At 38.7% G+C, this 20,960-nt stretch overlaps 1 long non-coding RNA gene across 2 annotated transcripts in view; it reads left to right on the forward strand.

Annotated features, from left to right (window-relative positions):
- LOC138741687 (uncharacterized) overlaps positions 1 to 20,196 on the forward strand; it is a 40,504-nt gene extending 20,308 nt beyond the window's left edge. Inside the window, exons 1-3 of one of the 2 annotated variants that reach the window (XR_011343663.1) lie at positions 9,235 to 9,351; positions 12,276 to 12,492; positions 16,964 to 20,196. This is a non-coding gene — a long non-coding RNA (uncharacterized lncRNA). Of the gene's footprint in view, positions 1 to 9,234; positions 9,352 to 12,275; positions 12,493 to 16,963 lie in introns of those variants that run through there. The other variant, XR_011343662.1, reaches the window with a different exon arrangement.
- Positions 20,197 to 20,960: the final 764 nt, after the last annotated feature.

Genomic DNA, 20,960 nt, shown 5'->3' on the forward strand with positions numbered 1-20,960 from the left:
CCATACATAGAACCACAAAACCATAGAATGCTACAGCACAGAAACAGGCCCTTCGGTCCATCTTGTTCATGCCAAACTATTATTAAATATAGACCTATTAACCTTCAACCAGACCAGAGCCCTCCATACCCCTCCAATTAATGCATCTGTCTAAATCTCTCTTGAATGTTGAAATTGAACCTGCATTCATCACCTCTCACCACTCTCTGAATGAAGAGGTAGTGCACACTGCCTCAGAGGTCACACCTCCATTGGTAACTCTTGGAAGAATAAATTTCAATTTCAGACTTCTGCCAAAATGTACAGAGATCTGGATTTTGAGATGGTCATTTGGAGAAAAGTGTCATTGCAGCTAAAGTCCAGGTGCAGAAGGATATTTTTAAGTAAAAACAATTCCAGAACTAGGTGGCCTGTTGGTGTAGCAGTTAGCGCAACACTGTTAAAATGCCTGTATTTGGGATTGAATCCTGAACTGTTTCAAGGAGTTTGTAGGTCAATTGGATGTAATTGGGTGGCATGGGTTCATGGGCCGAAATGGCCTGCTACCATGCTACATGTCAAAATTTAAAATTTAAACTAAAGATCCATCAGCTCCAATGTATCAATGAATTTAACAAATACTTCAGAGAGAGTGTGCTTCTGACAAATTGACTTTCTTCTTTCGTCTGATTGAATTACAATGGTTCACAGAACAGAAACCAGCCATTTGTCCATGTGCTGTACAAGAGTATCCACCTTGAAATTGTACACGTGAGCTCTAAGTAAACAATATAAGTGACCTCTACATTACAATAGTTAGTGTAAAGGAAATTTGTCCCCATGGAATTAATGAATCACTATCCAAAAATCAGAGATATCAAATAAGAATTTGCTCTAGAAATTTACATGAAGAAAGTAACTAAAATATTTTTTAAACAGACTTTTGGCACATGCATAGATGTCATGGCTGTGCATTATGGGAAATTATGACATGGACCATTTTCTAGGAATATAATTTCCCCATCCCAAGTAACACAATATTTACCTGAACTACACATTGAGATCGTCCAAAATTCAATCAATGGCATTAAATTAAGAAATTCATAAAGCACCATCCCAAATAAAAACATGGCTAAAATTATAAGGTCAGGGACCTTGTTTGAACGTGGCAAACAGTTCTGCCACTTGAACCACCACAACAGATAAAGATAACGAATGTGGCTGCAAAGAGCCGCTTAATGGGAGCAAGGCTGGAGGCTTCAAGTAGTCATTTCAATTTCAACCTTGCTTCCTCCGATCCTATTGATTTAAAATCACCCCATATGGCTTCAAACTATTCTTTATTCTATTCATTTGTCCTCCTTTTTGATGGAGCGATTACAAGATTTTAAATGAGTAGATCATTTGAAATCATGAACAAAGGAATTTCATTTCAATCCATTAAGTGTTTGCACACTAATCTTTAAACTATAATTCAAGGCCTTTAATTGTAGCCTTTCAATGTGTTTGATGATATGAAGCATTATTTTCTAAGCATGAGCTATTTCCCAGAAACCTTGCTCCTTCTATATCAGCAGACATGCTATCTATCCTTTTCATTCACTTGTTCAGCTTTTGTCAGCAGGTTGTAGTGTTTCTAGGACACCTGAATAAACTAGGGAGCCAAGCTAATCCTGCTGCACAAAGAAGCATGTTTAGACTGTGCTATGTATGTTCTTAATTGATTGGCATTTAAAAGTTTTGGTCTGTTGACAAAACAAGTCAAAAGATAATATAAAAAAATCTGAAACATTCGATTCATTCATTGCATAATGGTTTCTGCTCATTTATTTATTTTCCCTCATAACTGTTGAACTCCAGGAAACTAAATTGTTCACTATTTTGGAAATTCACACAGTGCGCAAGAACTAAAAACAGACAAGTATTCTTGACTAAATATGAATGTATTACCTGCCTTTTAAAGGTTTGCTTGATTTTTGTACTGTCAATTGAGTCAGACTCATTAAAAGTTGGGAATTCTTATTTAAAATTACCCGGAACCAGGCATTCAGCCAGCCCAACTGGTGTAAACTTAAATTGAATTACATTGAGCTCCATCCCAAATAAAATCATGGCTAAAATTAAAAAGTCAGGGTCTAGTTTGAATGTGGCAACCCCCCACAATGGATAAAGAAAACCAATGTGGCTGCAAATAGCAGATGAATGAGAATTGAATTACATTCAATCTAAATTTAGACATACAGCATGGTAATGGGGCCTTCAAGTCCACAAGCCGGTGATGCTCAAATATCCCAATTAACTTACAGCCCCAGTGCATTTTGAAGGGTGGGAGGAAACTGGAGCACCTGGAGGAAACCTAAGCAGACATGGGAACAAGCTCCTTCCAGACAGCGTTGGATTCTAACCTGGGTCAAAGGCACTGTAACAGCATTGCGCTAACCACTACACCAGTGGTGTTCAAACTGCCCCCCTCAACTACCATTCCACCTTAAGCAACCCCTGTGCCATAAGCGGTCTGTGAATAGTAAGGGATTGCTTAAGGTGGTATGTGAGTGGAAAGAGAAAGGTTTGAAAACCAGTGTTTTAATCGTACCTCATTGACTCGTTATGTGCACGGTTTCCTAACTCCAAAGGAAATGGGCCAATGGCAATTTTTATCAAGCAAAATATTTCAGTAACAATTGGGTCTAGAGCAGTGATTCTCAATCTTCCCTTCCCACTCATATGCCACCTTAAGCAATCCCTTACCAATCACAGAGCACCTATGGCATAGGGATTGCTTGAAGTGGAATGTGAGTTTAGGGGGGCAATTTGAAAACCACTGCTCTACACTAACCATGCCGCCTACTGTAACCTCCTGTATATGCTCTACACAAATCTCCTTACATGATATTTTCAACTAATACTAATGTACTGTTTATACTGTACTATTTCTTTTGCTGAAAGCCATGCAAAGAGCACACAGTTAAATTAATTCTACAATTTCATTGACGATTTGAGATGACAAGGTCTTCAGAAAATAAGGTGCTGAAATAGAAACATCTCTTCCACAATCAGTAAAAGTAGCAAAGAGATTGTCTTGAAATGTGAATGTATATCAATGCAGACTGTTTGATAAAAGAATTTTATTTATGTAGCCAGACACCATTTATGAAAAGTATCATCAAATTGGTGAGGTTGTACACATATTAGGGCAAATGGAATACCAGACAGCAGAGTGTGAAACAATGCAAAGAGGGTGTCCTTAACGGTGAGGTATGGCTGAGACAACTCAAACCAGATTTGAAGAATATTTTCAGCACTAATCACACCTTGACATTCTGTGGAAAAAGTTAGGATTGATACATGTAGTAATAGGAGAAATATGGTGCAATGCACACAACTAGATCAGTCCAGATGCAAGCCAATCCCCAAGAGTTAAGTTGAAAGGAATGAGACAGGCTCAAGAAAAACAATGTGCTTTCAAAAACTGCCTGGAATGAGAAGACCTAAGGGAGACAACATGATGCATTTATGTGGAAACACAACATCAAGCTGCAGATGACTAAGAGCAGCTGATTCATCATGATCACAAAACTGGATGTGCTCTGTGCTTGTATACAACTGAATGCCATCAAAAAGATTCAGTACTCTTTTGATCCCTTTTCTCTCCCATTCTCTAAAGGAGAGGTTATCTATTATGAAAGGGATTAGTTGATTTTGCGTCAATATTAGTCTTGGTAGTTGATAATTTGTTTTATTCCTTTCTACGTGAATCTTCTTCCAAATGTTGAGCAGATGGTGCAGTACTGGTGAATTCCTATGTTGCACCAGCTTTTCATTCCACTTATATAGTATATGTTCAGGTACCTTCTCCCCTATTTTATCTAGCTCTAATCTGATCCAATCTGGTTTTTCCCTTGTTTGATAAAAATCTGATAGGTATCTTAATTGTGCTGCTCTATAATAATTCTTAAAGTTTGGTAGTTGTAAGCCTCCTTGTTTGTACCATTTTGTTAATTTATCTAGTGTTATCCTCGGTTTCCCCCCTTTCCATAAGAATTTCCTTATTATTTTCTTTAGCTCCTTGAAGAATTTCTCTGTTAGGTGAATTGGTAATGATTGAAATAGGTATTGTATCCTTGGGATGATATTCATTTTAATACAATTTACCCTTCCTATCAGTGTTAGTGGTAAGTCTTTCCAATGTTCTAAGTCGTCTTGGAATTTCTTCAACGACCAGTCAAATGCACAAAATCTTGACTTGCATGCAAAGTTACCATATAGGGACAAGCCTTTGCCCGAGATTTTCCAAGCCACAGTGTACAACATCCAACAAGGAATTCATCATCTGCAGTGTAATCAAAATGCTCCAAAGTCAGAAGAAGAAAATTCTGATTTTGGAGGAAATGTATTCAGGAGATAACATGAAGTTGAAGCAAGGTAAATGTATACTTTTGCTGTGGGGAATATTGCACTTTGGATTGAAGATTGCTATCAATGGCCTACAAGTGTTGATGAACAAAATAGAGGAATCACCAATGCATTAAAGCCTGAAAATATAGCAGAGCTGTGTCATTCCTATACATAGTGCAGTGTCACATGCAATTCCTTCCAGATCTTATGTTTGGAGCATTGAATCAAATGTTGAAAAACAATGTGATATAAATGTGGAGTAATGAGTGGGGAAAAAGTGTAAATAATGAATAGAAGAAAAAGATGGCAAGCAAAGTTCTCCTTTTCATTATGATCCTATGCACAAGTGCAGTTGACATGGGATGTATTACGGTGCAGGTCCTATAACAATCATAGGATAGATGAGGTGGGGGGGGGAGGGTCAAGAAAAACCTATCACCTTCACTTCGTAATCTCCTACAAGGAGTCTTAGGAACAAATCAAGAAGGAAACATTTGGAATAATGATTGGAATCAAGAAATCTCATCATCTTTTTTTAAATTCAGCAGATCTTTTACCAAGGTCAAAAACTGCTAAGTGATAATTAAGACCCAAATCAGCAACATTTATTTTGATGTTCTAAGGAAGCAATCCACTTTTCACAATATGATGACAGAATCAAGAACAGACAATCCATGCAGAACCTTGAATTTTGATGTTCTACATGTTAAATCCTGTTGGTGAGGAATTTTATCAAACTATCTCTAAATAGGGTCATAAACAAATAGGGTCATGAACAAACATTGATATATGAGACAGAATTTGACTAGTGAACAGCTGAGGAAGTGAACCTATTCCAAAATCTTTGTAATTAGTTGTCATGTGACTCAGGGTGTTTCAAGTGAGGTCAGTGATAATTCCTTCTCTACTAAGAGAAAAGATTGTAGCTGAACACATAGGAATAGCTAGTATGAACACCAATATAAAAAGCTTTGTTTACTGGCCGTCACTTGAACAGAGGTCAAATCAACAGTATTTGCTAAAGTTTAGAAATAAACCACAAAAATAACTCCTTTGCATCATAGGTTTGGTCTTCCAGATCATTTCATAGACTATGTAGAGATTTTTAAAATATTTTATTTAATTTTTAAGAAAATTATATACACACACAGAAAGAAGGACTCAAAGAATGCATATATGAATATATACAAATATACAAAAAAATTATATCCTTAAAATGCACATTATGCCTAGAAATAACCCCTCCATACCTTAAGAGCAAGGAAAAGAAAATGGACAGAGGGGGGAGAAGAAGAAAACGGAAAAGGGGAAAAATTTAATTAGCATTTAATACAATCAAAAAATAAATAAAAATAAAAATATTAAATTACTAAGAAGGGACCACATATAGATTTTTGAGAAAAGGGATACGACATTGTGGACAGTGTTGACGGAACCCTTTACTATATTTTTCTTCCATTTACTGCACATCTGCTCTGACCATCTATCCCTACACCCCCCACCCCCCCACCACCTTCCTCCCCCTCCCACCATCCAAAGGAAAATACAATAGGGATCACGAAGAGTGTAATCCCTGTGGAGAGCAGAAAGAGGGAGGGGAGGAAGATGTGACTGATGGCAGGATCACCCTGGTACTTTCAGAACCTTCTATGGTTTAAATCCAGAGCCAAAGTCCAACCAAAGTAATAAAACATGGGTTTATGCATACTTACTGAGCTTACTATAGATGAACTCACATCTATCAGCCTACATGAAGCATTCATATTTGAAAATAGCTCACACTTTTGATCCACCACATTCACTAATTTTATGAAATGGAATGGTTTCAATCGTGATCTCATTTTTTAGCCAAAAATTCAGCCACCACATTTCAGAAATCCCTCAAGAAAAAAATGTAATAAAGAAACTCAAAACTCAGCATGAATCATTGTTTGGACAGTACAGGTCAGCTCTGCACACCACCAGAGTTTTGGAGTGGTAAACATCTTCAGAACTCTTCACGAAGAGAGGACTGAGGACAAAATTCAACCCAATTTGACTTCATAAGTACTACTATGTGACTAATCTGAAAGTGTGCTGTTCGAGCGTACCTGTGTCTTTAGTGTGCTTTGCAAGCTGAGCTCATCTAAGTGGGAGGTGGGAACTATTGGTGATAAACAAGGAGCCAAGAACTATCTGGTTAAATTTGGTGACTAAGTCTGAAATGTTCATGAAGATCAAGTCATTCAAAGATGAATCAAGTCATGATGAGGAACCATTCAATAATGGTGTTGCATCCAATTTGGATCCCATTCAAATATCAAATATCCTGGAGGGAACTGCCAAATCCAAGCAAGTCTAATGCAAAAATCATAAAGCAGATGGGCCAAAGGTCTGTTTCCATGGTGTATGACCCTATGACTCTAATATTGGAAGAACTTAGTCAGCCAAGCAGCATCAGTGGAAGTAAAAAGTAGAAGCCAATATTTCAGGTTGAGACTTTGCATCTGTACTGAGACGAAAGGGGAAGGGTGGCCAGCACTCAGCAGAATGGGGCGAGCACAATGAGATTGGTAGGTGATAGGTAAATGAAAGGGGAGGAATGATGGGCATATGGAACTTGGTAGGGCTGGAGAAGGGGATGCAATGGAAAAGATGAATATTGGGAGAAATAACTTTGGAGAATAGGTGAGTGTGTGTGAGAGAACACCTGAGGTGTGGGTTACCTGAAATTGGAAAAGAATATACATACCATTGAGCAACCCAAGAGGAAGATGAGATTTGTTCTTCCAATTTATGTTTGTTCTCACTGTAGGAATAGAAAAGGCAAGGACAGATAAGTCAGTGTGAAGTGGGAAGGAGAATTACAATGACATGCAACTGAAAGCTCGAGATGGCCATTGTGGACAGTGTTGACGGAACCCTTTACTATATTTTTCTTCCATTTACTGCACATCTGCTCTGACCATCTATCCCTACACCCCCCACCCCCCCACCACCTTCCCCCACCCCCCCACCACCTTCCTCCCCCTCCCACCATCCAAAGGAAAATACAATAGGGATCACGAAGAGTGTAATCCCTGTGGAGAGCAGAAAGAGGGAGGGGAGGAAGATGTGACTGATGGCAGGATCACCCTGGTACTTTCAGAACCTTCTATGGTTTAAATCCAGAGCCAAAGTCCAAATTTGAAGTCAGCACCCAAATTGGTAACCAGAAAAAAATGTCTCTGCGGGTCATTTACAAGATTAGATTTTTGATTGCTGAAATTTCAAAATAAAAACAAGAAGTTCTTAGTAAGAATGAGGAAAAGTTAGAAATCAAACATGTTAAATTGGAGAGAAGTGTGCAGGCAGGGAAGAAGAAAGGTAATGGTTGAGATGGGGGATGTTGACTGACACACGTGATGGTGTTGCAGACCAAGAAAACGTGGTGAATGCTTGTTTATCACAGTTGATCTGTCTGAGGGAGATATAAATAAAGATGAATAAAAATAGTAGAAAAAGAAAAAGATGTTCAAACTGCAAGATATAAAACCCTGCAGATTCTGGAACTCTGAAATAAAAGGAAATGCTGGTAGTTATAAGCACAACAGACAATTGAGTGGAAACATTGTTTTCATTAGCCTTTCACCTGAACAGACCAGTTTCGATGCAAAGTGATTATCTGAAATTGTGGGACTCAGTATCACTGATGAGATTCTGTTCCTTGAACATAGTAAATTTAAATTTTACTTTTTAAATTTTTAATTAATTTCAAACAAAGTAAGCATGCATATACAAAATTATGGAATACATTCTCTCTCTTCTCTCTTTGGCTTGGCTTCGCAGACGAAGATTTATGGAGGGGTAAATGTCCACGTCAGCTGCAGGCTCGTTTGTGGCTGACAAGTCCGATGCGGGACAGACAGACACGGTTGCAGCGGTTGCAAGGGAAAATTGGTTGGTTGGGGTTGGGTGTTGGGTTTTTCCTCCTTTGTCTTTTGTCAGTGAGGTGGGTTCTACGGTCTTCTTCCAAGGAGGTTGCTGCCCACCGAACTGTGAGGCGCCAAGATGCACGGTTGGAGGTGATATCAGCCCACTGGCGGTGGTCAATGTGGCAGGCACCAAGAGATTTCTATACATAATATAATAACAAATGACAAATTTAATAACTCATCAAGCTATGAAGCATATTTTATTTTTTATTTTTACCGACTCAGCAAGCCATAAACAAACCAACTTGATGTATATAATATATATTAAATACCACACACACACACACACACACACACACACACACACACACACACACACACACACACACACACACACACACACACACACACACACACACACTCACTCACAGAGTATGTATTAATCCCATCCCCTTACTTCCCTTCCCTATACGATTGAGGAAGCAATCAATAAACTTAAATAAACACAGAATCAATTAACTACCTATCTTCATTTAAAAAAACACAAACACGATCTTCATCTTCTTTGTAAGTTGGGGGATTTATTCAAACTGGGTGCCAGTATAATTCAAATAAGGTTTTCATATTTTCACAAATGTGTCATAATTTTTCCTTATATTGTAAGATGATTAACTGAGAATCAGACTTCAATGAAATCACTGTACACTGGCTGCAGCTAAGGTGACCTTCACAAAAGAAATTTGGTGTTTTGATAACTTAAAACTCATGTTCCCAACGTCTCTCAGAAGATACACTTCTGGATCTTGTCGAATATCCACTTTTGTAATTTTCTTAAGAATATCCCTCAAATTCACCCAAAAAAGGCTTTACCTTTGTACATAGCCAGGTGGAGAGGACGAAAGTTCCAGCCTCTACACTACATCTAAAGCGCATTTCTTAAAAATCAGATTTTGATTTATGTAATTTTTGTGGTGTGAGGTATAACTGATGTAAGAAAATATATTGCACTAATTTATATCTGGTTTTAATTCAGCAGGTTGCAAATCTTTTGATTCATCGACAGCTTTTGATTGGGGTACTTAGGGTATGTGCGCATGGGCACACGCTCATCCTTTCAGGTCTTAATGAAGTCGGTGACAACTGTGGCATATTCATTTAAGTTAGAATATGGTCTAGTCCACTGATTCACACAATCCTACAGGCACTACTCCACCTCCCTTGCCCATACATTGACCATCTTCACCTCTGTTCTGTAGTCTTCAGTCCCTCTTTGTATGCCAGGAATTGAAGTACAACTACGTGATCGAACTTGCCAAAGTGTGGGCATGGGATGGCTTGGTAAGCATTCTTTTTTTTTTAAAAAACTTTATTTAAAGATTTTATAACAGGAATAAAAAGAAAAAATACATTTAAAGAAAATATATAAAATAAAATAATTACAATACAACATCAATAACCTAGCTTAATTCAACCTAACCCCCCCCACATATACAAGAACTAAAAAAAAATCTATATAAAAAAAACCCACCCTTCTCCTCCCCCAAAATAAAGAGTGAAGGATTAGTAAAATTATAATATTATATATTAAAAAAAACACACACAGAGAAAAAAAAATAACAAATAAAAGTAATTAAAATTTTTTTTATCAAATCTAAAATATCACATCTAGGAACATACTTAAATCAAACTTAATTGCATATACTTAACAAATGGAGTCCGCTCCAACTTATAAAAAGACATCTTATCTTGAATTGAAAAAGATATCCTTTCCATAATTAAACAAGACTTTGTTCATACCACCTATCCAAAGTTAGTATATTTCTATCTTTCCAAGTAGATGCTATACATTTCTTGGCCACTGCTAAAGCTAAATAGATAAAAGAAATCTGATAATCATTTAATCCTAGATCAATTAATAATTGCATATTCCCTAACAAAAATATATCAGGATCTAATACAACACAAATATTATATAATCTATTAAATATAGATTGAATACCTTTCCAAAACTGTTGCAATCGGTCACAAGACCAGACAGAATGTAAAAAAGTACTAGCTATCTGATCACAACGAAAACAACAATCTGACTTACTAAGACCAAATTTTTTAAATTTTTCTGGTGTTAGATATAATTGATGTATAAAATTTTTCTTACTTTCAATCTTTCAATCTTTCTTACTTTCAATTTCTTGTAAAATACAATACAAATCAGATATATACCCCTCTTCTGGTATTGAAAGTACATATTTCTCAAAACTAGTTTCAGGCAATAAAGTCATTTGACGACCACATATTTGTTTTACAAATGATCTTAACTGATAATACACAAATACAGAATTTCCACTAATACCAAATTTATTTTGTAAATCCTCAAAAGAACAAAAATGTCCTTCAAAAAAACAATCAGATAAATTTTTTATTCCTTTCCTTTCCTATTGTTTCAAAGTGATATTGGAGACCGTAAAAGGAACAAGTTGATTATTATATAATGGCAATCGCCCAGACCATTTATTTTTAAGCCCCATTTTATCAAGTTTACTCGTCCTTGGTAAGCATTCTTGATGGAAGTGTAGCAGTGGTCAAGTGTGTTCATTCTCCTGGTTGATGATAGTTAGTTAAAGACTTCTTCAGGCTGGCCTGGTTAAGTTCCCTCCAATGATCGGGAAGGCACCAGGGTGCGCTGTCTCTTGGCTCCTGATCACAGTGCTCAGCTCCTCCAGTGCCAGACTGATGTTAACCTAGGTCAGAATGTACACAGCGACTAGGATCATGGCAATGAACTCCCTCAGCAGATAGAACGAACAACTCTTTTTTTTAAACTTTATTTATTCGTTCAAAAAATAATATATGACATATACAGCAATTAAACATGAACATTTTTTATATATATATATAAAAAAAGAAAAAAAAAGAAAAAAAAGAAAAAAAAAGAAAAGAAGAAAGAGAACCCCACCCCCCCCCCCCCCCCCCCCAACTTTCAGCCAACTCTATCACCAGATGTTCCAGGTCAGGGAACAGGACTGCGACATAACCTTCATGTTTGTGCACCACGATGAATTGATGATGTTGCAAACTCTGCCTCTTCTGCTTTTATCTGATGCCAGTGCCCAGTCTGCATGGCGGAGGGTGAACACCTTGGACTGTAGCCTTGTGTCCGGAATGCCCTCATTCAGCCATGTATCAGTGAAGCACATCACACAGCAATCTCTGATGTCCTTCTGCTGCAGAAATCTGTCTCTGTGTTCATCCAGTTTATTTTCTAAAGATTGGAGGTTGGCCAGGAGGATGGTAGGAGGTAGAGGCCCAAGGGCTTGGCGTCTTAGTTTAACCTGTAAACCCCCCCTGCAACCAAGTGGTTTGAATCACCTGCAGTCCATCGGAATTTGCCGTTCCCAACAATTGCTCGTCTACCTATACCCTTAATACATCATTTCTTACTGGTATGTTGGTTTCTGCGGCTGTCCATTCAAGTGTAATAGTTCAGAATGACAATATCTGAAGCAAAGAGTCACCGCTGTAAGGCACCACCTTTTGTTTTGAAAAATGAATTAATACGAACTTCTCCAATTTCTTTTAACCCACTCTCCCGTTTCTTTCTCTCTCTCCCCTATATCTTCTTTCCTCCAACACTTTCTCCTTCCTTCTCCAATCAGAGAGTTACCCTCAGCCCTCTCCCCCATCATAGCTTACTCCTACCCTTATAGCTCTTGGTTTACGCTCCTCTCCCTTCCCATTCCTCCCTTCTCTCTTTCCTGACTTTTTTATTCAGGTGCCTGTCCACTTTCTCTTATACCTACAAAGGACCCAGGCCTGAAATGTTGATTAACTCCCTATGAATGCTGTTGCATTATCAGTTGAGTTTCTCCAGCACATTTTTGTATTGCACTCAACCCCAGCATCTACAGACTTTCTTGTTTAACTACAATTCAAGTGCCTTGCTTTTATATTGAATGCTTTGTGCCACTATCATTTCACTCATCAATTTTCCATTTGCATTCAATCACATAGAGTGCAAAAAGCATGATACTTTTTGGCCCACATTACAAGGAAATTCTCATGTGCCTTCATGGTGACTGTGCAGGAAGCAAACAACAATTTCAATCCAAGACCCACTACTACTAACCACTACAAGAACAACCTGAAGGTAATGAAGATAATAATGCCTGTGACCCACCCCAGGTCGAAGGGAATTGAAGGGGAGAGAGGACACGCAAACACTGACCTGGTGAGTACCTTGGATCAGGTTGGATTAACAGTTGGATGAAATGTACAAAGTAATGAGTGGGGTAAAAGATAAAGACTAGTGGTAGGGAGTAGGAGCATCAATAATCCTGTGATTAGTTAAGGGGCCAGTGGGATGGGGTAGTTAGAATTTGAGTAGGCATTTGGTGGTGGTGTGGGGATCGGATGGTTGTAGGTGGAGATCAAGGCACAATTCGGGGTTTCGTGGCTTTTACTTGATGAGGTGTATTTGAACCTTTGTGAAAGAGATAGTAAAACCACTTTTCTGACTACTGATATAATGGTAATAATTCCTCCACTTCTAATCCAAGTCACTCCCGTGAACTCTTTTGATTACAGATGCTGCTAACATTTGGAGCAGTTGACCCAGAACAGGTTTTTGTGTCTGTAATGTAACAACCATAAAATGCATGCATTCCAGGTGTACAATGTTGCAGTGAACTGGGATTGACTGGTAGGGTGTTGTGCTGATGGCTGGCCCTGCCTCCTGGCTCTGCCCCCATCTGCTCACCTATAACCCTGGCTTCCCGCCTCAACCCAAAACCATTCTGAGACCCTACCCTTAGTTTTAGCTAATAAAAGTTTTTGTTCTCCCTCCAGTCATGAGAGCTTTTATTCACGCTACAAATGTCTAGCCTGGAGAAGTCCTGGGGATGTCTAACAATGTTCAATGCCTGGACAGCATGGATTAATTCCCAGCCTTCGCCTCATCACCCATTCTAACAGTAGCTTCACACATATAATGATGTAATTCTACAAATGTCAACAGGAAAATTCTGACATGGATGAAACATGATGTCTGTTTGACTTGGGCACTACTGCAATGACAGCACAATGGGTACATAATTAAGGATTTTTTTAAAGTGCAGATTTTCAATTTTAACATGAAATATAAATAAATTCTCATCACAATTATTACAAGTAAACTGTATTGATTGTTAACTCATTGGGAAGATGTATTGTGCAAGTCCCCTGGCCAGTTATACTGCATTCCAGGGGCATTTTTTCCTAAATGCACAATTATCATTTACTGTGTGATTATTGACAACTTGTGAACATTCTAGATGCTGAACAAAGGTTTAACGTTCCTCCTATCACTTACAATGAAGATTATCGGGCCTTCACTATAATTAATGCTCCAAAAAAATTGTAAGCAAAGGGCATTTTTAGGTGGATGCTTTTACAGTAACTCATCTCCAAGATGTGAATTAATTTGTAGGTGCTCAGAATTGCTTCACCATTTTGAAACTTAAAATGTCACGCAGGTTATGGTAAAAACCTTTGTTAGTTACTGGAAGGCCATAACAAGGATAACGAAAGGCAGTTTAAGTTAAAAATACAAAATCTTACAATCTCTAAAATTACATTTTGACCAGAAGGTTACTAATAAGAGATAAAAGCAGGATGATTCCTGCTTTCATTGAAAGGTGAATATATTTGGGCTCCTTCAGAAATATTATTTATCTAATTAAATGTGTAAATATTACAATATTCTAACCATATAAATTAACGTAATTGAAGTAATGCATGTGTCCACTATTTCATCAGACACATGATACTATGTAATGGATGTTATTTCAATTCCAAGAATTACTGTCAAGAATATTTGCAATATTAATGAAGATAATCTGATACATGAGAACAAGAAGCAAACGGCCGGTGAACCGATAGGTCAAGCCTGCGGAGGCAAAGGGATGGTTGACGTTTCAGATTGGGACCCTGGACTAGGATGCTAATCTAATTATTGTTTCACTTGTGTAAGTCTTTAATTTAGAGATAAAGGCACTGTGACAGGCCCTTACGGCTCACGAGCTCATGCTGCCAAATTATGGCCATGTGATTAACCAACTATCTCTTTGGAATGTGGGTGGAAATTGGAGCCCCCGGAGGAAATCCATGCAGACACGGGGAGAATGTAAAAACTAATCTTACAGTTAGTGCTGTAATACCATTGCACTAGCCACTAAGCTAACTGCAGCATGAAAAGCACAATTTTCATCTCTTCATTACCCATTTATTTTTTTCCTCCTTTCACTAACTTTTCTTCCCCAAATCTTCTGAGTGGTCTCTCCCTCTACCTGTCTCTCCAACTCTTTCATCTTCTGTCCTATTCCTTTCACCTCTTGGCCCATTTATATATGTAATATCACCTTCATACTTTCAGTCTTAAAGAAGAGTCCAGTCCCAAAACATTAACTGACCACTTCGACCGTGGATGCTGAATGACCCGGCTGAGTTCCTCCACCAATTCTTTATTTGCTCTGAAGTGTTGGGACATTCAGGATTGGTGCTTCCAGAAGTGTTTTAATGGATCTATTGGTGAATTCAAAAAGACGCCAAAGGAAACTAATGGCTCACCCAAGAGCTCGTCAAATCTGAAATGGTGGCAGAAAGATAGGAAGGTTGATGGGATATGTAAAGAAGACGAAGTGTGGTAAGGAGAATGATTCTGAAGGGTGGAAAGTCCACATTCTGATGGAACTTAGGTAGCCCTGACTTGAGCTTCACCTGTATGAAGTCCCCAGCGATGATGATCAATCCATCAGCGTGTGTGGTCTGCAGTTAGTTTATCATCTCATACAGTTCCCAGATCACCTCCTTAGCATTTGCACTGGGAGGTGGGGAAATATATACACACCTGCTAGGAGGACTGTGGTGAATTCCCATGGGAGGTCAAATGGTCTGCATCTGACAGTCTCAAATTCCACCAGCATTGAGCAGTGACCGGAGACTCGTACCGAATACTTACACCATTCTGTGTTGATGTAAATGCACAGGCATCCGCCATGGGCTTTTCCACATAGAGCAACATCTCTGTCAGCCTGAAATAAAGTGAGCCCATCCAGTTGAATTGCAGCATCCGGGAACCTGTCACTGAGCCACATTTCAGTGAAGACCAGAGCACAGCACTCCCTGTATTCGCACCGCGTGGGCCTCTGGAGTCGGATGTCAGCCATTTTATTCACCAGGGAGCAGACGTTCGTGAGCAGGATGGATGGGAGAGCCGGGCGGCAGGGGTTTGCTCTTAGCTTAGCATGGTCCCCTGCTCACTTACTGCACAGGGAAGAGAGAGACAGGGTACAGAGGTGAACAGGGAATGTAGGAGAAAACAGTAAGAATCCAGAATTAAGAATTCAGAGGACCTTTAGTGGGAGTGTATAGTAGAGTGGAATCCATATGGGGCATTGAAAATCAACTGTCAGAGTATGGTATTCTAATCACATCAAAGAAACAGTGTGATGATAGAGTGTTGGGTTGGTGGGGATACCTTTCAATGTATTCCTGCATAATTTTATATGCAGGAGGTGTGATAAATCAGCTCTGAGAGAGAGCAGACCAATTTGTGAGATCTCGAAGCAGGATTGAAAGCTTCAGCCCAGATTTGCAAACCTCAAGTCAGGAAGCAAAGTTTGGTTAAAACCTAGGAACTGGTTGAACCGGTTAAACAATAACAGGATCAGCACAGTGAAGTTGACTGATGATAAGTCTAGGCAGTGTTGAATGAAGCATTCAATCACAAAGAGATATGCAAATAAGAAATTCTCCAGCAAATTGGTTCAAAATAATCTATTTAATGTCATTTACTTTAAAAATGGACACAGTATTTATAGTCTGCATAGCATCTGTTACTGAACAGAGACAAAATAAGGTAAACCATTGTGCCCTAATCTTCTGTGCCCTAACTTTCTACGATTCTACACTTGACAAGAGACTATTTTCACCAAGATATGGAAATTTTAGGGTTGCAGTTCTTAAAAGACTTTCTCTTCAATGGCAATGTGAATATAAGGGTATTTTTCTGCTCACTACTTCTTCTCTCAGAGGGACTAAATCTCCTTTCAGATTGTGGTCCTGTCTCTGCTCATCTGTTGCTGAAGATCTCATGGTGTTTGATACCTCTGGATTTATTTATTTCAATGAATGTACAGTTGGCCTCTTCCTCATGAACGTGACGTCATCAAAAACTCTGCTGTTCCTAGCCAAATTCGCATAAAGTCTCCTTACCTCACACCCACCACCAGCTGAGAAAGTTGACCCTTGATGGATCAATGTGACCTTTTTATTTCATTCCCACCCACCTTCAAATCTTTCCGTTGCCTCACATTTTCTGTTCAGAGAATTCCCCTTTGGTATTCTGGCTAAGATTCACCCTTCAGCCAACACTAACACAAACTGGGAGTTGTGGGTGCCTGGAATGCCTTGGCAGGGTTGGTGGTGGAGACAAACATTTGGGGGATCGAAGAGAATCAAGCACATGGATGAAAGAAAAATAGAGGGTTATGGGGTAGGGAGGGTTTAGTACATTTTTTAAGGAATATATGAGTTGGCACAACATTGAGGGCCGAAGGGCCTGTACTGTGCTGTAGTAGTGTTCTATATATCTGGTCACCATTTCTTTGCTGTTTTGACACCTTGCTCTAAGTAAAATATCTGCTGTGATTCCTTGATTACAGATATATCTTCTAACAGCTGAAGACGTACAGAACCAGCTATGACCATTCAACATTTTTATTCTCCTCCTCAAGCCAAAAAGGAATAAAAAAACAACCGCAGACACTGAATTTCTGAAATAAATAGGAACTTCCTGAAGTATTCATTAGGACAGGCAGCTTTCATGGAGACAGATACAGATAAGAGTAAAGCATGAAAGTCTGCAGACACCGTGGTTGAAGTAAAAACGGAATGCCAGAGTCAACATGTCAAACAGTGCACTTTATATAGCTTGACACTGTTTAACCTGCTGAGTTGCTCCAGGATTGTGATTTACATATGTAGAGATAATGTTACAGGCTGATGACCCTTCATTAGAACTGATTATTGGCTGCACCCTCAGCTGCCCGGATCACAGTTCCCAAACACCTTTGCCATTCTAATAATCAGTTTTTCTTTAAAACAATTGTTAAAAGTAACAACTTTTGATGATTTGCCTCAAGGTCCCCTTGTGTAGATCATTGTTGTACTCTGTTTAACAACATTTCTTGTGAAGTGCCTAGGGATATTTTAGCGAAATGAAAGAAGCTGTACACACAGAAGTATCTATTTCAATGTTGTCTGCAGAATTTATGCCTCAGAGAGACTTCAGCATCCATTTAGAAGCATAGGAACAGAGGAGGTAATTTACCTCGAGTTTTTTTTTAATCTGAATACCAATCATAGCTCAGTAGAATGCATTTAGAAGTGAAATTTCTTGCCACCGATGAGCATGAATGTCCTGGCTAAACCCCCCCCCCCACCCCCCCACCACCCCCCCACCACCCCTGAGCATTATTGAGGATGTTAAACTCTCCCTACCTTTGCCCACTAAAAAAGATGTAAAATAATCTACTTAGCCATGTCAAAGCATGGTACCAGTATGCATATTTTAGACAACATCACTGCCATAATGTATTTAGTTGCTATTTCTTTGCTGTTTTCTGTGGTTTCCAATAAGTGATTGTCAGAATACCATGTGTATGGTAATGGTGAAAAATATTTTGATCATACAGTATAAGATATCTTTCATTTTTTTTAATACTTACAACATAATGGAAGCCAATTCTGACCATTGAAATGTGTCGTCCAATTAACCTACAACCCCATATGTTTTGGAGGGTGGGGAAACTGGAGCACCTGGGTTAAACCCACGCAGGTCATGGGGAGAACGTACAAATTCCTTACAGACATTGCTGGATTTGAACTCAGGTCGTTGACTCTGTAATTGCTGCCCGTAATCTGATAATATTGTGAAGCAGATATTATGTACATCCTCATGGTATTGGTTAGGACGGCACTGTGCACTGTTGGTAGAGCTGCCATCTCCCAGTACAAGAGACCCAGGTTTATTCTTGATCTTGGGTGTTATCTAGATGACGTTTACATGTTTATCCTGCAACCACCTGTATGTAGGTGAGTAGTAAAAAGAACAAAACAAGGGAAAGTTTTTTTAAATGTGGGGAAAATAAAAAAGAGAATAAATATAGGATGAATGGGTGAGTGCTGAAGTGAACTCAGTGAGCTGCTTCTATGCTATATCTTTCTTTAGATATAATTCAGTGACACTCTCCAAAGTATGTTTTACTGGCTGCCGAATTTTTAATTATGTACATGGTTTTACTGGCTGTCGAATTTTTAATTATGTACATGGTGGTGTGGCATGGTTATCATAGGGGATGGCCTGGTTAACATAGGGATGGCACAGTTAATTTAGCAGTCAGGGCCATACTGTTTCAGCGCCAGCAATTGGGACTGGGTTTTGAATCCCGCGCTGTCTGTAAAGAGTTTGTACGCTCTCCCTGTGTCTACGTGGGTTTTCCCCGGGGGCTCCATTTTCTTCCCACTGTTCAAAACATCCAACGAGTTGTGGTCATTTGGGTGTAATTGGGTGGCACGGGCTCATGGGCCGAAAGGGTCTGTTACCATGCTGTATGTATAAATTAAAATAAGGCTGCAGCATTCCGGCAAGATTTATTTGTCCAAATTTCTCTGAGAAAATACTGCTCCCCCAGCAGATGTTTAGAACAATTTGTGCTTTTATGTACATCGCAGAAGCCTGATTTACAAGCACTTATGTTGCTCTGATCTGACTAAAGTGAGCAAGAGGAGGTCTGGGCAGTAAAATGGCAGTGAATGCACAGACTGGACTTTAACTCCTGTTCTTTGATTTTAACTGGAAGGTGTGGTCAATCCCTCTAAATCTCACATAGAAAATAGTGCTCTTTTATGTGCTGACCTATTAGGATTGTATTGAAACAGCCCAAACCCAATTTACATAAGATTCTTATTACTGCTGTAATCTGAGGAAAATAAAGAACTTTGGGGAACATTGCATCTGGGAATTTCTGAACCTCTCCCATTTACTGTCAAGATCAATGAAAATAACTGCTGTGAAAGATGAAAAATTAAAATTAGGGACACCCGCCCAAATATCCGATTGTATAGTAACAGACTTACACATTTTTTTCATTTATTGCGAAACACAAAGCATGTAATAATTCACACTCGTTTGGAGTGTCAGACAGTGGATTTAAAACCACTGCTATCCTCCCAGGTCCATTTTTTGCCAACATTCCTACCAAGTCTTTGAAATAACTCATGCAATCTGTGGTCAGATCTTGTGCTAATTATCTTCAGGGAGTAGGAAATACCTATGACATGACATGATGTGACACCGTATTATTTTCCAAAACACTAACATTCCTCAGGGCTTTCATATTGGTGATGTCCCTTGAACTTGTACATTTACAACATCATTCCAGATGCAATTTGCCATCGCTCCTTCATAGAACCCTACAGCACAGAAAATATGCCATTCGACTCTTCTAGTCTGTGCCGAAACATCTTTCTACTAGTCCCACTGACCTGCATCCATTCCGTAACCAAAAAATGGTAGAAAGCCAGGAAATCTGGACTGCTCAGGCGGGGATTGGCTCAGTCCAGATTTTCGGAGTTTTCTGGCAGTACTTTTAAAATTCAAATTTAAGGAGGAATAAATCTGCTCGGCTTGTGGATGAAACTCTTGCAGTTTCAAGTGATCTGCAGCACTATTTCACACTTCTTTTGCTTTCTTTAAATACTTTTGTATATTATCTTGCTTAAGACTTTATAATTTATTTGAGATAAGATTATTCTGCACCGTGTGCATGATGTCTTGAAGACTGGAGCTATGTTTCCATTCCACAAATTTAATACCTGCCTCCATGGACTTTTCTGCAGCTTTTTTTTATATTGTAAATTGTAGACTCTCCGATGTATGTTTCCATTAGAACAGTATTGGTCACACCACATTCTAGTTTCAAGTTTGTCACTTAATTTCAACATGTTCTTCTTTCCCTTCACACCACAAAGTTTATCCACTTTAGGATCCATTATTATGGGTTTTTAAATACATAGGCTATATATGGTTGCCTCTACACATTTATGGAGCCTTTGCATGCATGCACACACACACACGAAAGCCTGCAAAATTTTTAAAGTTTGAGAGTTTTAGAAAAGTCCGGATTCTTCAGTGGTCCAGATTTCTGGCATCCAGAGTTTGGGACTTTTACTGTATCAGCCATGTTAGGATTGTGAGATTATAGAGCCCAGAACATCACTTCCATTCTTTATTATCTCACTTGAAAATTTGCTAATCAGTGTATCAAATACATTTGTCTTTTCCTTCTATTTTTATTCAATCATTAACTAAGAGAATGAAACATTTAGAGTTCAATACAAGTTCTTTCAAATAGATTTCCTCATAAAAAAATTACATTCAATAAGTAATAGAGTTTGTTTTTTCCTCAAAATAGACTGGTACAGAAAACCCAGACAGTTTATATATTGCAAAGAAGGATGTTTGGCAAAGGAGGGAGTGAATACATGTCAGAAAAGTAACCCAGCATGGCAACAGTTTGAATGAATGTATCTTTATTCTTTGATGCACTTCAAAACTTAGTTTTGAGCTTGGACCTGCACTTGATTGTAGCATCCACC

This window comes from Narcine bancroftii, chromosome 8, assembly GCF_036971445.1.
Source record: "Narcine bancroftii isolate sNarBan1 chromosome 8, sNarBan1.hap1, whole genome shotgun sequence".
Classification (NCBI taxonomy): Eukaryota; Metazoa; Chordata; class Chondrichthyes; order Torpediniformes; family Narcinidae; genus Narcine; species Narcine bancroftii.